Below are 15,661 nucleotides of genomic sequence, written 5' to 3'. Positions count from 1 at the left end.
CATACACCACTAAGCCCACCTAATTTTTAAAAATTTTTCTCTTATAGAGATAGGGTCTTGCTATGTTGCCTAGGCTGGTTTCAAATTACTGGCCTCATGCCATCCTCCCACCTCGGCCTTCCAAAGTGCTGGGATTACAGGTGTGAACCACCTTGCCCAGACATAAACTCTCTTTCTTAAGCCATTGTTGGCTTGGGGAGGGTCTATTTGTTACAGCAGCTTATCTCATTCTAACCAATACCTGCCACTATGTATAACACGTATAACACTCCCGGCCTCATCCTTCATAGTGTACACCCCTCCCAATCCTTCCCCAGACCTTCTCCCACAGTAGAGCTCAACAGCTGACAGGTGGCCTTCCCACCTATCACTTTTTACTTTATTTGCATGTTTTTTGTTTTTTGGATTTTTTTTGACACAGAGTCTTGCTCTGTCGCCCAGGCTGGAGTGCAGTGGTGCCATCTCGGCTCACTGCAGCCTCTGCCTCCCGGGTTCAAGCGACTCTCCTGCCTCAGCCTCCCGAGTAGCTGGGACTACAGGCACGTGCCACCACACCTGGCTAATTTCTTGTATTTCTAGTAGAGACGGGGTTTCACCATGTCCACCCATGATCCACCGCACCCAGCCGCATGTGTTTTTTATACCATCAGTATTATTCAGTGTGGGGAGGGTGTGCTGTTGCCAGGGCAACTGAAAGTAACAAATGCCCAGTACAGCCTTAAAGGAAAAACTCAATTTCAATCACAACTTTAGGACCAGGGCAACAAATTACCATGACAGATGGACAATCTGAATAATAGGCTTCTCATTGAAGGTTGTATTCATGGAGCACAACCACAATTTCTGAACCTTTGGAGACTTACGAGACCCTTTAGTTGTATGACACTTCAGAGACAGCTTCCTTTCAATAAAAAAGCAGGACCGGGTGCAGTGGCTCACGCCTGTAATCCCAGCACTTTGGGAGGCCGAGGCAGGCGGATTACCTGAGGTCGGGAGTTCCAGGCCTGCCTGACCAACATGGAGAAACCCCATCTCTACTAAAAATACAAAAAATTAGCTAGGCGTGGTGGCAGGCAACTGTAATCCCAGCTACTCAGGAGGCTGAGGCAGAAGCATCACTTGAACCCGGGAGGCAGAGGTTGCAGTGAGCCAAAATCATGCCATTGCACTCCAGCCTGGGCGACAGGGTGAGACTTCATTAAAAAAAAAAAAATTATTGGAGCTCTACAATGGTGTCATCATGTCCTCCAAACCAGGAAACATGCCAAGTTTTCTAGAACTTTCTCTCACTTGACTTGAGATGGGGAGAAGCACCTATCTCATTATCATCATGGGCAGCATTCCTACAACCCTTTCCAAACAAATTTTTTTTTTTTTTTTTGAGATGGAATCTCACTCTGTTTCCCAGGCTGGAGTGCAGTGGTGCGATCTCGGCTCACTGCAACCTCCGCCTCCCAGGTTCAACTGATTCTCCTGCCTCAGCCTCCCAAGGAGCTGGGATTACAGGCGCCTGCCACCACGCCCGGGTAATTTTTGTATTTTTAGTAGAGACACGGTTTCGCCATGTTGGCCGGGCTAGTCTCAAACTCCTGACCTCAGGTGATATGCCCGCCTCAGCCTCCCAAAGTGCTGGGATTACAGGCGTGAGCCACCACGTCTGGCCAGAAATATTATTAACAAAATTTATATTTTGTTAAAAGAAGTAGACATGGGGTCTTACTATGTTGGCCACACTGGTCTCAAACTCCTAGGCTCAAGCCATCCTCCCACTTCCACCTCCCAAAGTGCTGGGATTACAGGCATGAGCCTCAACACGCAGCCCAAAGAAATCTTGATAAGATTTATACAGGCTGGCTATATAAATTTATATATATACATATATATATTTGAGAAGTTGGCTAAAGGTCAAAAAATATTTTTAGACCAGACCTTTGAAGAAGTAGTCATATCCAGATTATTTATTTTATTTTATTTTATTTTATTTTTTTTTTTTGAGATGGAGTTTTGTTTTTGCTACCCAGGCTGGAGTGTAATGGCGTGATTTCAGCTCACTGCAACATCTGCCTCCCAGGTTCAAGCGATTCCCCTGCCTCAGCCTCCCGAGTAGCTGGGATTACAGGTGCCCGCCATCATGCTCAGCTAATTTTTGTATTTTTAGTAGAAACGGGGTTTTGCCATGTTGGCCAGGCTGGTCTTGAACTCCTGACCTCTTGACATGCCCGCCTCGGCCTCCCAAAGTGCTGGGATTACAGGAGTGAGCCACCACGCCCAGCTTTTTCATTATTTTTTAAAGACAGAGTCTCACTCTGTCACCCAGGATGGAGTACAGTGGCACGATCTCAGCTCACTGCAACCTCTGCCTTCTAGGTTCAAGCAATTGTCCTGCCTCAGACTCCCAAGTAGCTGAGATTACAGACACCTGTCACCACGCCCAGCTAATTTTTTGTATTTTTAGTAGAGACAGGGTTTCACCATGTTGGCCAGGCTGGTCTCAAACTCCTGACCTCAAGTGATCCACCCACCTCGGCCTCCCAAAGTGCTGAAATTACAGGCGTGAGCCACCTCGCCTGGCCTCCAGATGATTTAATAGTCCTCTTTAGAATAGGGACACACTTGTCACATATTGCTGACCCCCTTTAAGGGACCTCAGTCTCCTAAGGAAACTTATTTAGTAGCCTGTTAAAACTCACTTCATGGGTACATTTGGTGTTGTTTGTTTGTTTGTTTTTAGACTGAGTTTAGCTCTATGGCCCAGGCTGGAGTGCAGTGGCATGATCTCGGCTCACTGCAACCTCCTCCTCCCAGGTTCAAGTGATCATCCTACCTCAGCCTCCCAAGTAGTTGGGATTACAGGTGCCCACCATGAAGCCTGGCTAATTTTTTTTTTTTTTTTTTTTTTTGTATGTTTAGTAGAGACACGGTTTCATGAGAATTGCTTGAACCCGGGAGGTGGAGGCTGCAGTTAGCGGAGATCGCGCCACTGCACTCCAGCCTGGGGGATAGACTCAAAAAACAAAAACAACAAAAAAAAGGAACTAATTCCAAAAGGACCCACCTCCCAATATCATCACATTAAGGATTAGGATCAACCACTGTCTCCATCCATTCGGCGCTGCTATAAAATAATACCACAGGCCGGGTGCGGTGGCTCACAACTGTAATCCCAGCACTGTGGGAGGCCGAGGTGGGTGGATCACGTAAAGTCAGGAGTTCAAGACCAGCCTGGCCAACATGGTGAAACCGTCTCTACTAAAAATATAAAAATTAGCCGGGTGTGGTGGTGGGCACCTGTAATCTCAACTACAAGGGAGGCTGAGGCAGGAGAATCGCTTGAACCCAGGAGACAGAGGTTGCAGTGAGCTGAGATTGTGCCAGTGCACTCCAGCCTGGGCAACAAGAGTGAGACTCTGTCAAAAATAAAATAACACCACAGCCTGGGTAATTTATAAACAGAAATTTATTAGCTCATGGTTCTAGAGGCTGGGAAGTCCAATGTCAAGGTACTGGCAGGTTGGGTGATTCTGAAGCCAAGATAGCTCCTTGAATGTTGTATCGTCCGCAGAGCAGGAATGTTTTATCTTTACACAGCAGAGGGCAGAGGGCAAAGAGGCAAAAGGGGGCTGAACTTGCTCTTTTATAATAGTACTCATCTCACCCAGGTGTGGTGGCTCACACCTGCAATCCCAGCACTTTGGGAGGCCGAGACAGGTGGATGGCTTCAGTCTAGGAGTTCAAGAGCAGCCTGGGCAACATAGCAAGACCCCCCCCATCTCTACTAAATATTTTAAAAATTAGCCAGACATAGTGGTGCATGCCTGTGGTCCCAGCTACTTGGGAGGCTAAAATGGGAAGATCACTTAAGCCCAGGAGTTCAAGGCTGCAGTGAGCCATGAGCAGACCACTGCACTCCAGCCTGGGCAATAGGGCAAGACCCTGTCTAAAAAAGAAAGAATGAAAGAGTCTTGAGACTAGTAAGTTTGAGGATCGCTGCTCTAGGTACAGCTGAGGAGAGTAAAGGCAACAGCTAAACCACACACACACACACACACACACACACACACACACACACACACACACACACACACACACACACACACACACACACACACACACACACACACACACACACACACGTCTCCACCTCTCATCCCCACACTCCTACCTCCCACATCTCTGGAAGTGTCTGCAAACTCCCAGCAACTAAATGTAAAAATATAGATTAGTTTCCTCTGCTCAAAGTAGACAGGCGACCTCTAGTGGACATAAAAGGTATTGCTTGACAGCATAATATTTCTCTGCTGATTTTGTGGAGTCCGCTGAAATTCTAATAGCGGAGGGCACAGATGTCGCCCGAAAATGAGAACTTTCTTTCAGTATATAAACTTTAAACCCTGCACCGTGCCTCTTCTCATGCACGTTCTCACACACGCGCACACACACACACAGACCCACAGTTACACTCAATGTACAATTACACACAGACTCAACTAGACATGCATGCATACTTTTTTGACACAGGACCTCACTCTGTCGCCGCCCAGGCTGGAGTGCAGCACTGCAATTACAGTTCACTGCAGCCTTGACCTCCTAGGCTCAAGAGATCCTCCTGCCTCAGCCTCCCGAGTAGCTGGGACCACAGGTGCATGCCACCGCACCCCGCTAATCTGCTAATCTTTTAATGTTTTGTAGAAACCTGGTCTTGCTATATTGCCCAGACTGGTCTTGAACTTGCGCTGAAGCAGTCCTCTCACCTTGGCTTCCCAAAGTGCTGCGATTAGAGGAGCAAACACACTTTTATACACCCAATCACACAGACACACACTGAAACAGTCAAATACATTCACACTTACATACTCACACAGACTCACATATACACAGTCAGACTGTCACACAAAAACACACCCTCACACACAGACACACTCATCCAGGCCGTCACAAACACAAACACACATTCGCCCAACCACACAACACTAAAAATAGCATGTCATTGACAATGGGAACTTACTAAATGAACACCATTCTCTACTTTTAAAAAATTGTAACAGAAAGTTAGTTTTTTCCCTGAGCCATTAAATAAATGTTGAGCAAATAATTAAGATGAATCTAGGTTTGGCAGCGGGCCAAATTACAGGTCCACAAGCTCTTAGCAGAAGTCCTTGGGGACAGATGAGTTGCAGAACTCAGAATTGTTCCAATTTTAGAAAGGCAATTTTGAGCGAATACCATGCATTATGTAACACTCTCAGAGACCTGATGCAGGCGCCCCTTCTCTCCCATCAGACATGGTAAAATTTTTGCAGCAAAAAATGTGAATATTCAGGGCTGGGCATGGTGGACGTGGTGGCTCACGCCTGTAATCCCAGCATTTTGGGAGGCCGAGGCAGGTGGATCACCTGAGGTCAGGAGTTCGAGACCAGCCTGGCCAACATGGTGAAACTCCGTCTCTACTAAAAATACAAAAATTAGCCTGGCGTGGTGGTGCGTGCCTGTAATCCCGGCTACTCGGGAGGCTGAGGCAGGAGAATCACTTGAACCTGGGAGGGGGAGGCTACAGTGAGCTGAGATCATGCCATTGCACTCCAGTATGGGTGACAAGAGTGAGATCCTATCTCAAAAAAAAGAAAGTGAATATTCACACCAAAGAAGATAAATAACAAGTATAAATAGCTCATATTAGTTGATTTGCCACCATGTAACACTGGGGCAAACATACCCCCCAAAAATGCTTGGGTGAGTGGGTGAGTTTTTTGTTGTTGTTGTTGTTGTTTGTTTTTGAGACAGGGTCTCACTCTTGTCACCCAGGCTGGAGTGCAGTGGTGCCATCGCCACTCACTACAGCCTCAAAATCCCGGGCTCAAGCGATCCTCCCAGCTCAGCCTCCTGAGTAGCTGGGACTATAGGCGCACGTCACCACGCCCGGCTATTGTTTTGCATTTTTTGTAGAGACTGAGTTTTTCCACGTTGCCCAGGCTGGTCTCAAACTCCTGGGCTCAAAGCCATCCGCCCACCTCGACCTCCCAAAATGTCGAGATTACAGGCGAGAGCCACTGCGCCCAGCCTGGCTGAGCTTTTTGGAATTCGGAATTGCAGATACCAGATTTGATTAGTAAGCCCTATTACCTGGCATCCACATATACTCCTGCTCTAGGTGTAAATTTTCCATTCCGGATTGGGGTTGGGTGGTTAGGATCCAGAGAAACGACGACCCTCGAGCGCCCCCTCTTGGCAGCCCCAGCCCTTGCAGTCGTGCTACCTCATTGGGTTGTCCAGGGGCTGAGGCCGGATCCAGGGCTGGGTCCTGATTGGTTTAAACCTTCATAGTAATACCGCCTCCACTTGCCTATGAGTGATTCACGAATCCACGCCTTAACCAACCAGCACCTGAGGATACTCTGGCATAGGCATTGGTTCTGAGATTCTCATGTGACCCCAGGCTGATCCAATCAGATTGAAGGAAAGCCTTTCGGTTCTCCAGTAGGGGCCTGGCCTCCTTAGCTCCCAGGGGCGGCAATGAGCTGCTCACAGGTGCCTGCCTGTCAGGGTACTCGGCCTCGAAACCTTGAGGGGAAGCAGCTTAGGGATGGGGCCAACTCTGCACCAAAAACCTGGCAACATTTAGGTCCCTTTGACAGCCACGGAAAGGCACTGCTGAGCGTTTTGTTTTTGTAGAGATGGGGTCTTGCTATGTGGCCCAGGCTGGTCAACTCCTGGCCTCAAACGATCCTCCCACCTCGGCCTCCCAAAGTGCTAGATTTACAGGTGTAAGCCACCACGCCTGGCCAGTTCTCCCTTTAAGTGATCCTGCTGCCCCGAGGCCAGCCGACAGCCCCACCACAGGGGTGCCAAGACCATCCATGCCTCTCTTGGGCTGCTCCCAGACCATGCCAGAACACAAGTGAGGCTTAGTACCCATTGCCGCCCAACCCAGGACTCCATTGATGGACAACCTATGCTCAGGGACCCATCCCCTTATAAACACTTCCCCACCAGACTTTCTGAGAACTACACTGCAGCCTGACGCTTGTCCCACGCTTCTTCCCTCACTCCTTTCCTAGCTCTCAGACCCTCGTGATGTCTGAAGGTCCTCCCTGCCACACACGCACTCCTGCTCCTTCCCGCTTTATCCCTCACAGGCATTTCCCCCAACAAACTTCTTGCACATCTAATCTGGTCTTGGCATCTGCTCCCCCGAGAACGCAAACTGACAGTCCCCAGTGACACCAGAGAGAGGTTAAAAGCAGAGGCTCAGACAAAGCATGGCGGCTCACGCCTGTAATCCCAGCACTTTGGGAGGCCGAGGAGGGTGGATCACAGGAGGTCAGAAGTTCGAGACCAGCCTGGCCAACATGGTGAAACACCGTCTGTACTAAAAACACAAAAATTACCTGGGCATGGTGGCGCGTGCCTGTAATCCCAGCTACTCGGGAGGCTGAGGCACAAGAAACACTTGAACCTGGGAGACAGAGTTTCCAGTAAACTGAGATTGTGCCACTGTGCACCCAAGCCTGGGCAACAGAGCAAGACTCCGTCTCAAAAAAAAAAAAAAAAAAGGCTGGGGGCAGTGGCTCACGCCTGTAATCCCAGCACTTTGGGAGGCCGAGGTGGGTGGATCACTTGAGGTCAGGAGTTTGAGACCAGTCTGGCCAACATGGTGAAACCCCATCTCTACTAAAAATACAAAAATTAACCAGGCATGGTGGCATGCGACTGTAGTCCCAGCTACTCGGGAGGCTGAGGCAGGATAATCATTTGAACCGGGAAGCCTCAGCTTCCCGAGTAGCTGGGATTACAGGTGCCCGCCACCACACCTGGCTAATTTTTGTATTTTTAGTAGAGACAGGTTTTCACCATACTGGCCAGGCTGGTCTTGAACCCCCAACCTCAGGCAATCCACCTACCTCAGCCTCCCAAAGTGCTGGGATTAGTAAGGCATCAGCCACCATGCCCAGCCAGTTTTTAACCAATATAATTCAAAATTGGAGGAGAGAGAAGGTAGAGAAGAAGAAGAGAATGCACTAAACACCCCCACCCTGATGCTCCCCCAGTTTCTGGTCTCAGCAAGGGGCTCCCCATCTCCCCAGGTGCACAGCCCTAACCTTCCATCCGACTTGACCTCTCCCACAACCCACAGCCAATCCAGTCGGGTGTAACGTCAAAATATATACAGATTTTGTAGGCCAGGCGTGGTGGCTCATGCCTGTAAATCCAGCACTCTGGGAGGCTGAGGTGGGCGGATCACTGAGGTCGGGAGTTCAAGACCAGCCTGACCAACATGAAGAAACCCCGTCTCTACTAAAAATACAAAATTAGCCGGGTGTGGTGGCACATGACTGTAATCCCAGCTACTCGGGAGGCTGAGGCAGGAGAATTGCTTGAACTTGGGAGGCGGAGGGTGCAGTGAGCCAAGATCGCGCCATTGCACTCCAGCCTGGGCAACAAGAGCCAAACTCCGTCTCAAAAAAAAAAAAAAAAAAAAAAAAAAATATATATATATATATATATATATATATATATATATACAGATTTTGTTTGGTAGTTCCTCCATAAATGAAACACAGATTATCAGGCGGGGCATGGTAGCTCATGCCTGTAATCTCTTACACTTTGGGAGGCCAAGACAGGAGGATCACTTGAGCCCTGGAATTCAAAACCAGCCTACAACATAGGGAGATCCTGTCTCTACAAAAAAATAAAAATTTAGCCAGGCATGCTGGTGCACAGCTATAGTCCCAGCTCCTCAGGAGGCTGAGGTAGGAGGATTGTTTGAGCCCAGGAGTTGGAGGCTGCAGTGAGCTATGACTGCATCACTGAACTCCAGCCTGGGCAACAGAGCGAGACTCTGCCCAAAAAAAAAAAAAAATTTTTCCAACAAAATATTGTACATGCATGTTCATAGCAGCACTATTCACAACAGCCAGAAGGTGGAAGCAACCCAACTGTCCATCAACAAATGAACGGATAAACAAAATGTGCAAAATGTGGCCTATCCATACAATGGCATTTTTTTTTCCGAGACGGAATCTCGCTCTGTCGCCCAGGCTGGAGTGCAGTGCTGCGATCTCAGCTCACTGCAACCTCCACCTCCTGGTTCAAGCGATTCTCCTGCCTCAGCTTCCTGAGTAGCTGGGATTACAGGTGTGCACCATCACACCCGGCTAATTTTTGTGATTTTAGTAGATACTGAGTTTCACCATGTTGGCCAGGCTGGTCTTGAACTTCTGACCTCAGGTGATCCAGCCACCTCGGCCTCCCAAAGTGCTGGAATTACAGGCGTGAGCCACTGCGCCCGGCCAATGGAATGTTATTTAGCCATAAAAAGGAATGAAGCAGCCGGGCACAGTGGCTCACCCCTGTAATCCCAGCAATTTGGGAGGCCGAGGCGGGTGGATCATGAGGTCAAGAGATTGAGACCAGCCTGGCTAACATGGTGAAACCCCGTCTCTACTAAAAACACAAAAAAACTAGCTGGGCGTGGTGGCACGCGCCTGTAGTCTCAGCTACTAGGGAAGCTGAGGCAGAAGAATCACTTGAACCTTGGAGGCAGAGGTTGCAGTAAGCCGAGATCGCACCACTGCACTCCAGCCTAGTGACAGAGCAAGACTCCATCTCAAAAAAGAAAAAAGAAAAAAAAAAAACAAGGAATGAAGCACTGATACTTGCTCTCACCCAGAAGAGCCTTGAAAACATGACGCTACAGCCGGGCGCAGTGGCTCACACCTGTAATCCCAACACTTTGGGAAGCCCAGGCGGGCGGATCACCAGGTCAGGAGATCAAGACCATCCTGGCTAACATGGTGAAACCTCGTTTCTACTAAAAACACAAAAAATTAGCCGGGCGTGGTCACCGGCGCCTGTAGTCCCAGCTAATCAGGAGGCTGAGGCAGGAGAATGGCATCAATCTGGGAGGCAGAGCTTGCAGTGAGCCGAGATCGCGCCACTGCACTCCAGCCTGGGCGACAGAGTGAGACTCCATCTCAAAAAAAAAAAAAGAAAACATGATTCAAGTGAAATAAGCCAGACACAAAAGGCCCTGTATGTTATGATTGCTTTTATATAAAATGTCCAGAACAGGCATATTTATATAGACAGAAAGTAGATGAGTGCTTGCCAGGGGCTGAGGGGAGGGGGAATGGGGAGATGGTGTTTAATGAGTACGGGGTTTCATTTTGGGAAGACGAAAACATTTTAAAGATGAATGATGGTGATGGTTGCACAACACTGTAAATGTACTTAGTGCCACGAACTGTGCACTTTAAAGCAGTTAAAATGGGCCAGGCGTGGTGGCTCACACCTGTAATCCCAGCACTTTGGGAGGCCGAGGCAGTGGATCACCTGAGGTCAGGAGTTTGAGACCAGCCTGGCCAATATGGTGAAGCCTCATCTCTACTAAAAATACAAAAATTAACCAGGCATGGTGGCGCACACCTGTAATCCCAGCTACTCGGGAGGCTGAGGCAGGAGAATCACTTGAACCTGGGAGGTGGAGGTTGCAGTGAGCAGAGATCGCCTCACTGCACTCCAGCCTGGGTGGCAGAGCAAGACTCTGTCTCAAAAAAAAAAAAAAAAAAAAAAAAGATGGTAAGATGATTAAAATGGTAACCTTTATACTATGTGTATTTTTATCAGTATACATACATACACTTTTTTTTTTTTTCTTTGAGACAGTCTCACTCTGTCACCCAGACTGGAGTGCAGTGGTACAATCACAGCTCACTTCAGCCTCAATTCCTTAACTCAAGCAATCCTCCTGCCTCAGCCTCCAGAATAGCTGGGACTACAGGCACAAGCCATCACGCCTGGCTAATTTTGTTTTAATTTAGTGTACAGATGGGGTCTCGCTATGTTGCCCAGGCTAGTCTTGAACTCCTGAGCTCAAACAATTCTCCAGCCTCAGCCTCCCAAAATGCTGGGATTGCAGGTGTAAGCCACCATGCCTTGCTTTTACTTTTTTCATTTAAAAAAAAAATTTATTTTTATTTTATAGAGACAGGGGTCTCAGTATGTTGCCCAGGTTGGGCCTGAACTCCTGGGCCCAAGTGATCTTCCTGCCTTGGCCTCCCAGGGTGCTGGGATCGCAGGTGTGAGCCTCCACGCCCGGCCCACACACGGATTTTTGACCACTTCTCCCCTCCTCCCCAGCCAACACTCTAGTACAGCCACCATGGTCTCTCACCTGAACTAGGGCAGTGGTGTCCTCACTGGGCTCCCGGCTTCCACCATCGCCCCTTGCAGTCCATTCTCCACATCGCAGTCAGAAGGTCTTGAGATCTGAATCAGCTCACACCCTCCTCACCTCAGAAGCCTCCCATACCTCCCACCTCATCCAAAGTGCACATTGTGGCCGGGCACAGTGGCTCACGCCTGCGATCCCCGCACTCCGGGAGGCCAAGGCGGGCGGATCACTTGAGGTCAGGAGTTTGAGACCAGCTTGGGCAACATGGCGAAACCCCGTCTCTACTAAAAATACAAAAATTACCCACGTGGGGTGGCACGTGCCTGTAATCCCAACTACTCAGGAGGCTGAGACTCGAGAGAATCGCTTGAACCAGGGAGATGAAGGCTGCAGTGAGCCGAGATCGCGCCACTGCACTCCAGCCTAGGTGACAGAGCAAGACTGTCTCAAACAAAAAAAAAAAAATTGCACTCTGTGGCCCATGAGACCCTGATCAAGCTGCCTGTCCTCTCTTGCCTCACCTCCTCCTCTTGCTCTCCTCCACTCCCTCTTGCTTCAGCCACTCTGGCCTCTTTGCTGTTCCTTGAACAAGCCATGCACACCACCCTGAAGGTTTTTGCACTTACTGTTCCCTCAGCCCCCAGAGACCTGCCAGCCTCACCCTCACCTGTCTTGGGCTTCTACCCAGTAACCAGCCCCTCCATCATCCCCATCACCCTTACCCTGCTTTCACTCAAAGTTATGAATCACATTTCTTGTCTTTGTCCCCGCTAATATTTAGTTCCATTAAGAACAGGAATTTTTTTTTTTTTTTTTGAGACAGAGTCTCACTCTGTCACCTAGGCTGGAGTGCAGTGGTGCGACCTCGGCTCACTGCAACCTCTCCATCCTGGATTCAAGCAATTCTCCTGCCTCAGCCTCCCAAGTAGATGTGATTATAGGCACCCACCACCACGCCCAACTAATTTTTGTATTTTTAGTCAAGACGGGGTTTCACCATGTTGGTCAGGCTGGTCTGGAACTCCTGACTTCAGGTGATCTGCCCTCCTAGGTCTCTCAAAGTGCTGGGATTACAGGCATGAGCCACCGCGCCCGGCTATTAATTGAATTTCTTGTCTGTGTTTCCCACTAATATTCAGTTCCATTGAGAGCAGGAATTTTTCTTTTTTTGAGATAGGGTCTTGCTCTCTTGCCCAGGCTGGAGTGCGGTAGTGCAGTCACAGCTCACTGAAACCTTGACCTCCCAGGCTCAAGCAATCCTCTCACCTCAGCCTCCCGAGTAGCTAGGACTACAAGGCATGCACCACCATGCCCGGCTAATTTTTATATTTTTTGTAGAGACAGGATCTCACTATGTTGTTCTGGATGGTCTCAAACTCATGACCTCAAGTGATCCTCCTGCTTTGGCCTCCCAAAGTGCTGAGATTACAGGCATGAGTCACCGCACCCGGCCATTAATTGTATTTCTTGTCTGTGTCCCCACTAATATTCCGTTCCACTGAGAGCAGGAATTTTTTTTTTTTTTTTTGAGATGGAGTCTAGCTCTGTCGCCCCGGCTGGAGTACAGTGGTACAATCTCAGCTCACTGCAACCTCCGCCTCACAGGTTCACGCAATTCTCCTGCCTCAGCCTCCTGAGTAGCTGGGATTACAGGCGTGCGCCACCACGCTCAGCTAATTTTTGTATTTTTAGTAGAGACGGGGTTTCACCATGTTGGTCAGGCTGGTCTCGAACTCCTGACCTCCTGATTTGCCCGCCCTGGCCTCCCAAAGTGCTGGGATTACAGGCGTGAGCCACTGCACCCGGCCGGAATTTTTTTTTTTTTTTTGAGATAGGGTCCTGCTCTCTTGCCCAGGCTGGAGTGCAATGGTGCAGTCACACAGCTCACTGCAACCTTGACCTCCAAGCAATCCTCTCACCTGAGCCTCTGGAGTAGCTGGGACTACAAGGCATGCACCACCATGCCTGGCTAATTTTTGTATTTTTTGTAGACAAGATCTCACTATGTTGTCCAGGATGGTCTCAAACTCATGACCTCAAGTGATCCTCCTGCTTTGGCCTCCCAAAGTGCTGGGGTTACAGGCATGAGCCATCACGCCCAGCCGAGAGCAGAAATTTTTGCCTGTTTTATCCACTCCTGTGTCTCCAGTGTTTAAAATAAGCTTTGGCACACAGCAGATGCTCAAAAAATAGTTGTGGGTTTTGGGGGGGGGTTAGTTTTTTAGAGACAGGATCTTGCTGTTTCCCAGGCTGGAGTGAAGTAGTGCAATCATAGCTCACTGCAGCCTCGACCTCCTGGACTCAAGCAATCCTCTCCTCTCAGCCTCCTGAGTAATTGGGACTACAGGCATGCACCACCACGCCCGGCTGATTTTTTAATTTTTTGTCGAGATGAAGTCTTGCTGTGTTACAAAGGCTGGTCTCTAACTTCTGGCCTCAAGTGATCCTCTGGCTTTGGCCTCCCAAAGTGCTGGGATTACAAGCAAGAACCACTGTGCCCAGCCTCAAAAAATATTTGTTAAAAGGAAGATTAAACAATGGAGACCAAAAGAGAAACCAAGAGAAACAGGAGGAGAAAAGGAAGCGATAAAGGGAAGGAGATAGGGGACACTGAGACTAGGGACCTGGAAGCTGTGGGGTGCGGGGGCAGGGGAAGGGGAGCAAGGTGGAAGAAAGTGTTGGGGTGAGGTAAGTGTGGAGGAGAGAAGAAAGAGAATCAGCTGGGGCTGGGCACAGTGGCTCACGCCTGTAATCCCAGCACTTTGGGAGGCCGAGGCGGGAAGCTCACTTGAGGTCACGAGTTCAAGACTAGCCTGGCCACTCTGGTGAAACCCTCTCTCTACTAAAAATACAAAAATTAGCCGGGCATGGTGGTGGGCGCCTGTAATCTCAGCGCCACTGCACTCCAGCCTGGGTAACAGAGCAAGACTCCATCTAAAAAAAAAAAAAAAAAAAAAAAAAAAAAAAAAAAGAACGAGCTGGGGACACAGAGCAATAGAGAGGGGACAGAATGAGTCAGCAGAGACATACAGAGTGGGAGAAACAATACCAAGAGACACCAGAGAGATACACAGGACACAGAAAGACTGAGACGCAGAGAGACAAACACAGAAAGAGAAAAGAGCCAAGACACACAGAAACAAGGAAACGAAAGAGTAGGAAAAAATGGGGCTGGGAGAAGAGAGATGAAAACCAAAGAGAGGGGGGCCAGTGGGAACCGAAATGGAGAGGCCCCTCCCTCAAACTCACCATTTGCTGGTGGCCAGGGCTTTGGACTGACTTGCTATCCCCAGAGGATCCCAGCTGGGGCTTTTAAACCCTGAGGGACAGAGGTGGTGGGGAGAGAGAACATGTGACATCGTTCTCAGGGCTTGAGATCACCAGTTTATTTATTCCTCAGAGCAAGTCTATGAAGTAAGTACCATTAGCATCTTCATTCTACAGAACCACAAAGGCAGGGCCAGGCACGGTGGCTCACGCCTATAATCCCAGGGCTTTGGGAAGCCAAGGCAGGAAGATCACTTAAGCCCAGGAGTTCAAGACCAGCCTGGCTAACATAGTGTGAAACCCCATTTCTATTAAACAAACAAACAAAAAGTTTAAAAAATTTAAATAAATTGTAAGGCTGGGCACAGTGGCTCACGCCTGTAATCCCAGCACTTTGGGAGGCCAAGGTGGGCGAATCACCTTAGGTCAGGAGTTTGAGACCAGCCTTACCAACATGATGAAACTCTGTCTCTTCTAAAAATACAAAAATTAGCCGGGTGTGGTGGCGGGCGCCTGTAATCCCAGCTACTCGGGAGGCTAAGGCAGGAGAATAGCATGAACCCGGGAGGCGGAGCTTGCAGTGAGCCGAGATTGCATCACTGCACTCCAGCCTGAGCGACAGAGTGAGACTCCGTCTCAAAAGAAAAAAAAAAGAAACAGAGGCCGGGTGTGGTGGCCCATGCCTGTAATCCCAGAAATTTGGGAGGCCCAAGCGGGCAAATCACGAGGTCAGGAGTTCGAGACCAGCCTGGCCAACATGGTGAAACCGCATCTCTACTAAAAAATACAAAAATTAGCCAGGCATGGTGGCAGGGGCCTTAATCCTAGCTATTTGCGAGGCAGAGACAAGAGAATTGTTTGAACCTGGGAGGTGGAGGTTGCAGTGAGCAGAGATCGGGCCATTGCACTCAAGCATGGGGGACAAGAGTGAGATTTCTCTCAAAATAAAAATAAAATAATAATAATAATAGAAAAAAAAAAAAACTAGCTGGGTGTGGTGGTGGGCACCTGTAATCCCAGCTACTCGGGAGGCTGAGGCAGGAGACTCACCTGAACCAGAAGGTGGAGGTTGCAGTGAGCCGAGATCATGCCACTGCACTCCAGCCTGGGCAACAGTGCGAGACTCCATCTCAAAAAAAAAAGAAAAAAAGAAACACAGAAGTTGAGTGACCTGCCCAAAGTCACACAGTTTGTAATGAGAGGAGCTGGAATTTGAACCCG

This window comes from Pongo abelii, chromosome 20, assembly GCF_028885655.2.
Source record: "Pongo abelii isolate AG06213 chromosome 20, NHGRI_mPonAbe1-v2.0_pri, whole genome shotgun sequence".
NCBI classification, from domain to species: Eukaryota; Metazoa; Chordata; class Mammalia; order Primates; family Hominidae; genus Pongo; species Pongo abelii.
This window is presented reverse-complemented; position numbering follows the sequence as displayed.